This window comes from Onychostoma macrolepis, chromosome 04, assembly GCF_012432095.1.
Source record: "Onychostoma macrolepis isolate SWU-2019 chromosome 04, ASM1243209v1, whole genome shotgun sequence".
NCBI lineage: Eukaryota > Metazoa > Chordata > Actinopteri > Cypriniformes > Cyprinidae > Onychostoma > Onychostoma macrolepis.
The window spans coordinates 25,750,188-25,763,083 of NC_081158.1; the positions used below are offsets into that span (position 1 = coordinate 25,750,188).

The 12,896-nt window shown below is 35.8% G+C and overlaps 1 protein-coding gene across 1 annotated transcript in view; it reads left to right on the forward strand.

Moving 5' to 3' along the window:
* The window catches only part of si:dkey-14k9.3 (C2H2-type zinc finger protein), a 67,943-nt gene extending 56,619 nt beyond the window's left edge, over positions 1-11,324 (forward strand). The window contains exon 15 of the mRNA XM_058773632.1: positions 11,035-11,324. The gene's annotated coding sequence lies outside the window, so the exon portion shown is untranslated. The remainder of the gene's footprint in view (positions 1-11,034) is intronic.
* Positions 11,325-12,896: the final 1,572 nt, after the last annotated feature.

Consider the following 12,896-nt stretch of genomic DNA (forward strand, 5'->3'; position numbering starts at 1 on the left):
CTGTAGCTCAAATAGCACTGCTCACAAATGTCAAGAGTTCAATTCCCAGGGAATCTATGCATTTGGTTTAACCTTGACTGAGGTTGTTATTGAATATGAGTTTTTTTTATTTATTTAATTTTTAATGGAATATCTCACATAAAAAGTGCTGCAACTTTTAAGTGAAATCAGTTAAACAGTCTCATAGGCTGCAGGCACATCAGTATGTTTGGCTTCTAAATTTCAGTCACAATCTTTGTTCCTTACAACAATCATAAATCTTTGGACAGAGATGCTTCATTTACCCTGCACTCTCAGAGATTGTTATGCTGATGTAGCTCATGCTGTTTGTGGGTAGTTGGCATTTTCTACCTGGCCCTTCACAATGAATTTGATGCATCGCTGTGGGATAATGGGAACTTTAAAAAGGCATCCATTATGTTGACTCAAGTGGTGAGAAGAAGGAAAGGTGGATAAAGGATGAAATGTCATTCAGATGAAGGGGGGGGGATGCTTTCGTTTCATCCACAGCTTTTCAAATAATTTACCAATTCATTACAGTCAGATTACTGTCCTGGATAACCAATGATTGGCCGGGGTTTTAAAGCTGTCAGAGCCGAATACGAAGACGCTAGACAATGAATCCTTGTGGATGAAGGTATGAAATGATAGAAAGTGTCATGAATGGGGTTAAAATTCTTCTGCATTATTATTGAACCCCATTATGAGATGCCGATTTCAGTCTCCTGGATGGCTATAAAAAGACCATTCAGGCATGCGGGCAGCTTACTGGTCATAGCCACTGATATGGGGCCTCAATTTCGGAGACATAACCTCTCGGTCGAGTCCTATTTACACCGGCATTAATGGAGCTGTCGTGTCCTCTCATCTCTTTGACATACACACAATACCTGTTGTCATACTGCTCCGAAATTGTGGCCCACCTGGCTTTGAGAATAAGCTTGTCATAGAGTGGTCTGCTTGGAGAGATAACACTACGGAAACTGTCACCGAGCAGGCTGTCACGACAGAACCCATAGTCATCGGCAACTGCAGACCTGCACAACAAAAAGTCCAGCAAATACAATGGACTTCCAGTCTGTGGTCCGTGACAAAGAGGTGAAGCATAATTAGATCAGCCAGCTGGATGTTTTCTTCTGAAAGCTGGATGGAAGTTCTGTGACTAAAACAGAGAATATTAAGAGAAGTTGCTGTAATTTGGTTTTCCTGCTGCCCTTGTTTTTATGCTTTGTGGAAAGTGGCATTTCTCTTCATTTTTCAGTATTAGCGGCTGACATTTTACAGCTGCATTTAATCTTTGGAATTACACACAATGCCTGAAGCCTGATTTTGCACCAGCAGTGCATGAGTGAATTGAACCGAGAACCATTCCTGCCTCTGCTTGAAGGGATAGTTCACTTAAAAATGAAAATCCAGTCACCATTATTTCCTAATGCTCATCAGTCATTTTTGCGATTCTCTCATTGGAATACCAAAGTAGTATTGTTTGTCAACGTTGAATGTAGCAAACAAGTCATAGCTTAATACTATAGTTATAGTATTGTTGGTGTTTTTTCAGTTTGACAGATGTGCTCTACTATTTATATAGTCTACTAAAAACTACAGTTGTGACTTTTCTTGTCAATGCAATTTTATATCTTTCTATTTCACATTGTGGTTTCCATCCATCCATCCATTGTTCAAACTGCTTGTTTTCTCTAGGGTCAGGGAACAATGTGGTTTTATATGAGTTTATATCTTTCCACTGTAACATTTTTATCTCAAAATGTGCCCATATATCTCAAAATTTGACTTTGTATCTCCTAGTTATGACTATATATATATATAATGCAGTTGTGACTTTATTTATCACAATGTGAATCTTTATCTCCAAATTGTGACTTTATAGCTCTAAATGTGAATTAATACCTCATAATGTGACTATCAAAATGTGACTCAGTTGTGATTTTATATCTCCATATGTGGTTTTAGCTTACAACATGGCTTTACATCTCAAAATATGACTTTATATCTCCCAATTGTAACTTTATATGTCACAATGCAGTTTTTTTAATCTCAAAATGTGACTTTATATATCTCAATGTAGCTTTGTATCTCAAAATATGACTTAATGTCTCCCAATATGAGTTTATATCTCAAAGTGTGGCTTTATATCTCAAAATATGACTTTATATCTCTCAATGTGGCTTTATATGTCAAAATATGACTTCACATTTCACAATGTTGTTTTATATATTACGGGTTTGGCTTTATATCTTACATTGTGATCTCATTTTTAGATTATTTTACACAATATTTTTTGTACAGTAAAATATCTACTTTTGTGTTCCATTAAAAAAAACAAAACTGCACAGTGTTTTAGTGACATGAGAGTGTGCAGAGGTGTCATAAACATAATGCGAACCAGTTTAATGTATTTACAAGGAATACATTATTTTCCCCCCAAAGAATACTGCTGTTTCACATTACCATATATTACCATATCAGCCTCTGACCTGTGTGGTAAAAAGAAGAAGCATTTGATGCTGAAATAGGCCAAGTGAAGCATTATCATGAAATTATCAGACATTGCATGACCCCTGCACAAAGACTGTCAGCAGACTAAAAGCAACAGTTTACCCTGTCGGAGTGCTCAGAAACACTGGGCCTTTAATGAGGAAATAGTGACTCGTAGCTTGTGGGGTCAGTCTCATGTAGAGGCCCATGGTATCTGGCAGAAGTCAGGTCAATTGTATGAAAACAAACATTAACATTTAATAACCTTTTTAGAGTGAGCAGAGGCAATAATGATTTTGTCAGATCTTTTGTGCATCTTTAAAAATTCTTAATTATTAACTCATTTTAATAGCTAGAATTAATATTTAGCTGTTGCACACAGCTGTTTTTGCATGATTGAAAGTAAATACTTTTATTCTATCTTAAAGATTTTTACAAAATTGTAGTGTTGACTGCATTGGTCAACCTCAACCAACACTGCTACCAAAGTAATTGTAAGAAAGAATTTTTTAATTTTATTTTATTATGAGGCCTATTAAGAGGTTTCAGGCCTATTTTGTACACTATTTGTGGACAGTGACAGATAAATATTTCTCATTTGCTTGGTTAGTTTTTCCTTTTGTAGGGTAATAGTTTGATTGTTGTGATTAAATATAGCTCCAGTATTGCATACACTGTAAAAAGTGATAAGTTGACTTAACTTAAAAAAATTGAGGAAACCTGTTGCCTTAAAATTGTTAAGTACATAATAATTAAAAAAAAAAAAAAAATGTTAAGTGAACTTGACAATTCAATTAACTTAATTTTTTTAATTATCATTTACTTAAAAATTTTAAGGCAACGGGTTTCCTCAATTTTTTTAAGTTAAGTCAACTTATCACTTTTTACAGTGTATATTTCTCTTCCCCCAGTATTAATCATTATTATGAGAATTTGAAGATCAGCATGTTTAATATCGAGCTGCTGTGTACAGGCGTGGTTTTCTGAATTTTCTTGAAGTTCACTGACAGAAATCCGAGGTATGACTCAGTAGTCTGAGGAGCGCTTGGCAAATATACAGAAAATTTTAATCTCCTACGCACTCCAACAACATACAAACAGACTCAACACTTTAATAATGCAAAACATGACTTGCATCCAGCCATCCGGCTATCATCCAATAAAAAAGATTTATTTAGCGAAAGTTAAAAAATGATAGAGGTTTTGATTAAAAGGATTTTCATTTGGTATTACAAGTTGTATCCAGTAATATAGGCTCACTGCCAAAGCTGAGGACGATTCTGTTAAAAACAGGAGGGAGTAAATCCTTTGTTTATCAAACATTTGGGTTTGGCTGGAGACTCCGTGAGCATCTTTGACAACATCCGTTCCACCCCTCTATTAGTTTGTTTACAGAAAGTTAATTTAGTTGGAAGCAAATGAAGCACACTTTAATTTGGAGTTTCACAAGGAAGCACTTAAGAAAATTTGGAATCTGTTTTACAAACAACTTTTTAATTTCAGTTTCAGTGTGCTCCTGTTGTTCCTGAACTAATCTCTGGAGAACAAGCGAGTGCATGGACAGTTAGCATAACATGTTTTAATTATATCTACAGTAAACGTGCCTTATGACGGCTTGCATACTGGAGTGCAAAAAAAAAAAAAAAAAGATTTATTAATCTGCATCAGTAATGGAGCATGGAACATTGCAAGAGATAATATTTCAATTTAAACGCAGTGCCCTTGGACCCTCTTCTTCTCTAAACACTGAACACGCAACAATTTAGCAAATTCGTACATTTTCAGTAGCAGCAATAACTTTCAGACTGCCGTCAGCTGTCAGAAACGCCATTTAAAAAAACCCCGTAGCAAGCAAACTATGAGAAGTTGATTAAATTGTCTAATCATGAAGAAAAAGTAATGAGGGTGACATACAAACCCAGTCCAGAACAATTTAAAGAAACATGCTGAGTTTGAGGCATCCTGAATTGGCTGAATAGAATATATACATTAAATAAAAGAAGAAGAGCAGACAGCAAATCAAAGAGAACAAGTATATGTGGAGCAGAGGGTCCATGGGGAAAAGATGGGTAGGTAATTGTTGTGTTCGTGAAAACAAGATCACAGAGCACCCATCCAAAAACGCTGTGAGAGGCAGTCCTTGACATGCTTACTAGAAAAGAGTGAATGAGAGCACTGCTCTCAAGTGAAAATAATATACAATTTCACTCTTTCCCAATCTCCCTTTCTTACAGAGCACGATAACGCAATGAAAAGAGGCCTGAATATAGACCACTGCAGCTTTGCTCTAAAATCTAGTGAGCTGACTACCTAAACAGCATTTTAAAAATGCCGCTTTGCATTGCTTTATGACGGCAATCCTAAAACGCATTGCAATAGCTCAGTGATCATATAACTTTGATTATAAATATATTCAGTTCATTCAATTCTGTAAACAGGAGTAGGACATTTTGTGTGGTGTGCATGCTGTACAAAGTTAGTAACTTTTCAATTCAGTTTATTTCACTTAGGAGGCTGCCTTCAAGTACATTGACTCTGACAATGATTTGCAGTGACAAAGCAACCTCAAGTCATTTCTTTTCAATGGGAATTGCCGACTTTTGAATTGATCAACTTTCAAACCAAGCAAACCAAGAATTGTAAGGAGGACTTTTAGTATGCTTTGATGTACAAAGTTGCATTTCAACTCATTCACTTATGAGCTTCAGCAGGCTGCCTTCAGGCGCATTGACTTTGACAGTGATTTGCAGTGACAAAGTGACCTCAAGTCATTTATTTTCAATGGGAGTTGCTGATTTCTGAATCCTAAGCTGTTTGAAATCAGTCCGAAAACCTGCCGCCCACAGTTGAAACATACAGATGTAAGTTACTTTTTAATCGATTTTAAAATCAAGATTTATACAGGATAGTTTTCTTGATTTTAAAATAGATCTTAATTAGAAAGACCCTGTCTTGAGAGATCTAGTCTACTAGAGCTCGCAAGCACAAACAATGCAAAAGCGACCATTCCAGGGCATTTGTGACCCTGGACCACAAAACCAGTCATAATTTTTCAAAATTGAGAGTTATACATCATCTAAAATCTGAATAAATAATTTGTTAGGATATGACAATATTTGGCTGAGATACAACTATTTGAAAATCTGCAAACTGAGGGTGCAAAAAAAAAAAATCTAAACTAAATACTTAAACAATTAAATTACATAGCACAATATATTGCAGGGCTAAAAATGGTTCTACAGTATCTTAGCATAGTACTAACTTGATAAAAAAAAGTTCTTAATTAGCTAGAAAAAATATCACAGTTATGTGCTATGTTTTTGATCAGGTACTGAAGAAGGAGGATAAGATTTTGCGAGAGGATAGAATCTCACTTGACACTAACGACATGATTGGAGCTCAACTTAATGCAAATGAGCAGTGATCTGCTGCTTGATTCTGCCTACTAGCTAGCAACCAACAGCACAGCGACTCGGTGACATACAGTGATTTAATTGCTGTCAATGTGAACACCAGCATAGAAAGGTGCCCATGTAAACCGTAGACAGCTTGCTAGATTTTAGGAGAGAGCTTCAGTCTAGAGTCAAAAGGTTTTCACCAATACACACTGCTTTCTATGTCCTTGTCACTAGATAGATACAGTACAAACACAAGTCCCGTTTCACCTGACAGTAAATCTGTTGCCATACCACCACACATTTGAAGTACATTAGCGCTAAGTGAAAAACAGAGTGAGAAAAAATAGCCCGGGCCTGGGATCTTTTCATGGCACATACAGCTATTGCCAGGTTTGTTTTAGTTACGGTGCTAAACAGAGAGACGGGCATGATGTTCCAGTCGGGCCCGTTTATACAAGCCGAAAGATAAGAGCCAAACGCGGGTCTGGACTCTCTCACCTCTTCCTCCTCCGCACGCACAGTCTGAGGATGCTTTGGGATTCTTCGCTGAGGCGATTTGCAGTTCTGACCACTTATGTCACCGTGTTTACGCAAATTGCAGACATCTCAAACTATCTGTGTGAGTGCTAATGGGGAAAAGACTAAACTGAGGTTTCAATATGCTTACATTTACACCACAGGTGATTACAGTAGACACTACCTCAAGGACTTCAATTGCTGGAAAAATGTCAACTAAACAGGAGCTTTAGTGTATATATACATATTGTGTGCATGCTTTTAAGCACTGATGTGTTTAATTTTTCAACCAAGGTATGGCAGCAATATGTTGTTTTCCAGACATACTCTCCCACTTTTGAGACTGAGAGCCACGGAGACGGGATAAAACAAGACAGGGTGCTTGCCAGGTTGGTTAGCTGTGCGCAGAGGTTGTAAAACTTTAACATCATCACAATCTCTGGGGAATGTATGACCGCCCTTTACACTATGTCTACAGCTGGGAACACGAATAGCACTCAGCAGTCAACTCAGAGGTCACTGCAGGGCCTGGCTGGCTGGAAAGCCATCGGGAGAGGAAAGTTGCTTGAAGCAACTTGCTTCTGTAATAAAACCTAAAAAGTTAGATTATAACAATTAGTGAATTGTTCATTAGTGAAATTTTACAGGCAAAAAAGGTCACATAGAAGTCATTTTCAAACCAAGCAGATTTCTGTTGGTCAGCATGGCGAATCCATTTGACCAAGTTGAACATGCTGTGAAATCTGCATGGAGAATCCTTAATGCAGAAATCCTGATCATGTGGATTCCTATTGGAAAAGATTTTGCCCATGACAATTCACAGAACAATGGTAAATGTGACAGCATATTAACATTTGTTCTAAACTGTTTGGGTTTGCTTGTAGGAAATTAAGAACAACAAGTCATCCTGGGAATTTTCCTCTTACAGTCTTGAATATGATACGAAATATCAGAAAAAGTGCAATTTCATATTTCTTTAGTGCTAATGCAATAAAACGAGGAACCAAGGATGCATTAGGTGTCTTAATTTAATCTTTTAGTAGTTTATCAATATTGTGCTGCTGCAGATCATGGGAAATGTAATTTGTTTTCATAAACGAGAAGTATTTTCTTCCATGATTTAGCCCTATTTTCATTAAAAGTACACAAAATGTGTCTTACAGACTAATTGTATGGTAAATATTAAAAATGAAAGCCAAAAAAATTATCATTACCAATTTGCTTTCACTGTGATTTTTTATTTTTTTTTAATTGACGCCCACAAACTCAAAGTCAAGGGTTCCAAAAAATTATCCGTGACATTGCGGGTTATTTAATGGCTTGATGGCAGCATCAATTGCAGAACAATTTGTAAAGCAACAAAATTCAAAACTCTTGTAGGCTTGATTTGCAGAGGCAAATGTGTAATTGTCTTTGGCATCTTGAGGCATGAGAGTGCTGTATGCATAATTACTGTACTCTTGGTTGCTTTGGATACCAAAGATTCTCTTTAATATGTTATATTAAGATCTAATAGGACACAGACTGATAGAGAATAGAACATAAGGCTTCCATTTGAATAAAAATGATTTATTGCTCTTACAAAGACCATCAGTGTCAGAGAAAACTCAGATACTGGTTTAAATTTGGATGTGGCTGAGCAACTTCCTTATTTAGAAACCAAAGCATCATTTATCATATACCCTGTATTCATATTGACTGAAGAACATGGAGCCGATCTTTAAGAAAACAGTTGCAGTTATTAACTGCATTACATTACAGAAATAAGTTTCCTGTGTGATAATGAGTCTGATCCTTCATGCCAAATCACTTAACTTAATGATAATAATATATTTTAGATAAAAATAAAGCAAAGGGCCAGAGGCCAAAATTTCAAAATATATTTTTCAAATTCAAAGCCCTGATTATAAGATTATTGAAAAGATTACACTTCTGTTATTTTCTTTCCCGTGTCCGATGCTGAGGAGTGTGTGGGTGTGTCCTGTGGGTAATGCAGGAACTGACCAATCAACATGCACCCCTCCTCAAACACCAGTGAGAACAATTTTGAAATTACTGACAATTAAAGGCAGCTGCATTGGGTTAGACAAGTTTTTTTTTTTTTCAGGGGTGGAGCATGAATGCTGGTGGATTGAGTAGCTAGCATTAACTTTAACATGTTGTCAGTTTTGTTTTCTTTTAAATCATGCTTTATGTAACTCAAAAAAGTAATGTGTGACCCTTAGACGTTTATAACGAGTGTTTGTTAGTTAGGACAAAGTGATGTTAGTCATATTTTTAATATGTTTGTATTTTATTTTTGCTAATTTTAAAAAGATTATGAACACATTTCTTTAGAATAACATGCACCAGTGAACTATGCCAGAAATGTGTGCAGTAAATTTTTATTTCATGCTCTCTAACTTAATTTGATGCTTACTTTGTTTTGCCTCATGTTCATTTTGTTTTGACCAGCTAAAATGATCCTAGACATGTTCAATAAAACCATAATCATGTTTCAAATCTCACATTTCAGCATTACTACTCTGCACAACATTGTTGCCAAAGATAAGATTTCTTTTTGAAAAGTAATACATGATACCTTCTGGCTGGCCAAATCAACCTCATCATAGACTCAGACTATCTGGCTGCCTGGCATTGCAGCAGTCCTTTTTTTATATAAATCTCTGTCTCTCTTGATCCCTCTGCAACTCTTATCAGCTAAATGGATTATCTTTTGAGAATGTAGCAATCAATACATCAACAAGTGAATGAATGAATGACCTCCTTCATTGTTCATTGCTAACAAAAGAAAAACATATCAGTATAAGGATTGCTGTTATCATGGGTTTGGTACAAAATGGAAGCTGTAAAGATTAAATCGAATGGGATGTAAATGGTTATAGGGTGCTATTAAAAAAATCTATACATTATTTCCAGCATTCCTCTCATGAGAAACATAGATTTTTGTGAATTAGTTGAACAGTTTTGTATGAATTTGTATGTCCATGATTCGATTTGTACTAAAACCTATGATTTTGAGGAAACAAAAGCATAAAGGTCCACCCCTGAACCTCATGGGAACATTGTACAAATATACACTGAGATTGTACGAATTCGTCACAGATTCACCAATACCATTACAGCGTGTTGAATCTTTCTGTGATCAAGGAGTTGCTTCATACTGCTCTTGCTCTCCCTGAGGCGATTTATGATTCAGGATCACAACTTGACGTTCAGTGTTTCTGATGAATGTGACAGGCTTAGCTGCATAATTCAGCTGATTATCAGCATTAAAAATACATTTAAGGACACAATGCATTGTGAGACAATGCTCCTAAACATTGCTTGATCTTATGTTTAAGGATGGTTATGTTTATAGGTCACATCCTATAGAAAAGCATTTACGATTAGCTGTTCTGAGCTCTAAATGGATTTTTTTAAATGAGTTTTTGAGATTTGCACCAGTATCACAGGATGGTGAATGAGATGCAGCAGTGCTAACAGACCACTGAAATTGTGTTGTACTATTGTAGGAGGCCAGTATTTGCGTTGGGTCAGGGGTTCGCACATCGCTGGGGAGTGACAGAGAACGTGGAGTGAATTTAAATGAGTTTGTGGGCTGAGAGAGTTGAAACGATGTGGGAATCTGTGAAAAATGATTGTCGCAATGTTACAGTTAGTGCTTCTTATCTCTATGCTTAAGCTAGATATGGAGAAAAGTAGTGATTTATCTGACTGAAATTAATCTCAGATTTTGTTGAAGTGTTGACTTTAGCGTATTTTTGTTCAAAAAGTTCTGTGTGAAAAGCGCTGTTGCATTTTTCCTCATCATTCTTCATGAAGAAACACTCAGGGCTGGATTTTTTAACAGCACTGCATGGCATGTCAAAGAATAACAACCTTTTTGCAAAGGTCATGTGCAAAGGCTAAACTAGTTAGCGCCAACGCTATCTGTTAGCATTCCCATTCATCTCAGTGGCATTTTCTCTGCTAGCACACAATTGTATACAATTTGAAGTTCACCGTTTAAATTCCAGAAGAAATGGGATAACCTTTCATAGGTGAGAATGTGTTGGTTTGTGTTTTTATATGTATCAACTTTTTTACTGATGTGTTAGCTAACGCCATTGTCTTGTGTTGTGTTAGTTTAGCAAAATCATCTGCTGAAGTCTTAAAGCCCTCCAAAATTGGCATGTTCAAGGTTGTTGATGCTAACAGTTGATGCTAACTAGCTTGCTAACCCTTTTAGTCAGCACTGTTTATGGGCAAATACTGGATGCTGTCAGAACAACTAGTGAATTGGGTTTGCACAAGTTAAGTGTTTTTTTGCCCAATCAATATCCTTTTAAAACTCAATTAATGGGGCACAGAGGGAGGGTGTGTGTGTGTGTGTGTGTGTGTGTGTGTGTGCTCTTTCTCACATGTGAAACCCTCAATTTATCTTTTCTGTTGGCAAACAAACTGACGCTGTACAAAAATTAGCTTAGAATTAGTATTTAGCTCTGAATATCTCACCCAGCTGTCATTATATAATTGAATGTATCTCTGTATATTGATGCATGAAAAACACAAAAGAACAAAGAACAAAATTAGAATTAAAAAAATAAATCACTTTAACCGAATCCTTTCACCTGCCGGGCAGGTGGACGCCTGCTCTTCTGAAGATCTGAAGAGCTGCGAATGTGAATAAGAAGATCAGAGGGAGAGAATGAGACACCTGCTTGCCACAGTCCTGCACAACGACAGTAACATCACAGTGAAAACCAGTCAAATAAACAGGATTTCATGAGCCAAAGGGACAGCGGCTTTATCAGATACAACTACTCACAGAAATCTATTAGTACAGAATATTAATTTTTGTTTTTCCACCAGAATGTTTTCTTTTTACATGGAAAGATAATTTTTTCCATGATGCTATACTTACTAAAATGCTTGCATTTTCATCTGAGATCTGATTAAAATGACAAACAAAAATGTATGTTTATGATTTTTCTTTAGCACATCACATCTGATATTACATTTTAAGCATGGTTTTATTTGACATTTTTGTGCTTATGATGCTTACTTTATGAACATTTATTATTCTGATGAAAATAACGAGGAACAGGACTTTTATTCTTTTTTTCCACACAGTAAATATTGATTTGACTTTTAATATATTTACATTTTAATGATGGATTTTCATATTTTAAGATTAAGTCTGGGACAAGAGTGAAATAAATTTAATTAATGAATACATTAATTTTAATTAATGGTAAAAAGCTTCCAAAACCATATTAATATGACTGACTTACAACAATTATTTTAATTAAAATAATAATAATGTTAAATAAAATAACTGTGTTAAATAAAGTGACTGATTTCATCATTGCCATAGATCAACAGCTAATGGATAATGAAAGCTAATGTGGGGTGTCTGACCTTTTGACTGAATTAGCGCAAGTTGTTTATTGACACTAAAATAAAAGAATACAACTCTAGCATCTAGTTGATTGGATGCACTCAAACATGCAGAATGAGGTTGCTATATAAACACAGTAAAAGCGTTTCTTTATGAGCTGTGAGCATGTTTAAGACTGGCCTCTGCTTCCCATTACACTAAACTGAAGAAGGAGCTGACAAACCTCGCCTACTACTCAGTAAAAAGCGGGAAACCCACACTCGTAATAATCCAGACGGCTGACAGAAAGCCCTGTGGTCCTGTCTACGTTTCTCCTGAAGATTGAGCTACATGACTATGATGTGGTGGGCAGGATCATACTGACATTTTTCCAAATAATACATTATAATGATGAAATATTCAGGCTTAAATGTCAGGAGCTGCAGCAGAAACCTTTAGACTTGACTGCGAGCGAAGAAGAAAAATCTCTTGTCCAACAAAAATGGCGAAAAAAATGATGAAACCATTCTGAGTGGAATAAAAAAGTAATTGATGAGCAAAATATATTTCATTCCAAAGCAATAGCTAGATGTTATTTGAAAATATAAGAGTGGCAATAAATAACACTCCTAAACAGGCTAAAAAGCATTGACTATCAAAGTTTTACTGAGCATTTTCTTGAGGGAATTTGTCGGCAAAGTTTCAAAGCCAGATTCTGTAAGTTCAGGACAGTCATGTCATGACTGGTCTGTGATTTTCAGCCCTTGGGTCAGAGAAACTGAAGTTGCTCAAGCAGAGAAACTGTCCTTCAGTTACAGAAGAAAAATACAAGCCTTTAGCTATTGGTGTAACAACTTTTATTTGAGCGCTCACACTCTTTCTCCCTCTCTCCCCCTCATTTCTCATGCTGTTTTTGTTATTCCATTAATTTTTTAGACTGCTAATGAGCTGACTGTTTGCAAACTAAAGAGTTGAACTGAATATTTATTTATTTAGTCATTTCAATTATTTATTTTTTTGTTTCTTTGTTTAAAGAAATTTTAATCGACGTATTTACGTAAAATATATTTTATTGAACTTCATTGATTAAAAGTATTTGTTTGTTTGTCTAAAGTATTTATTTT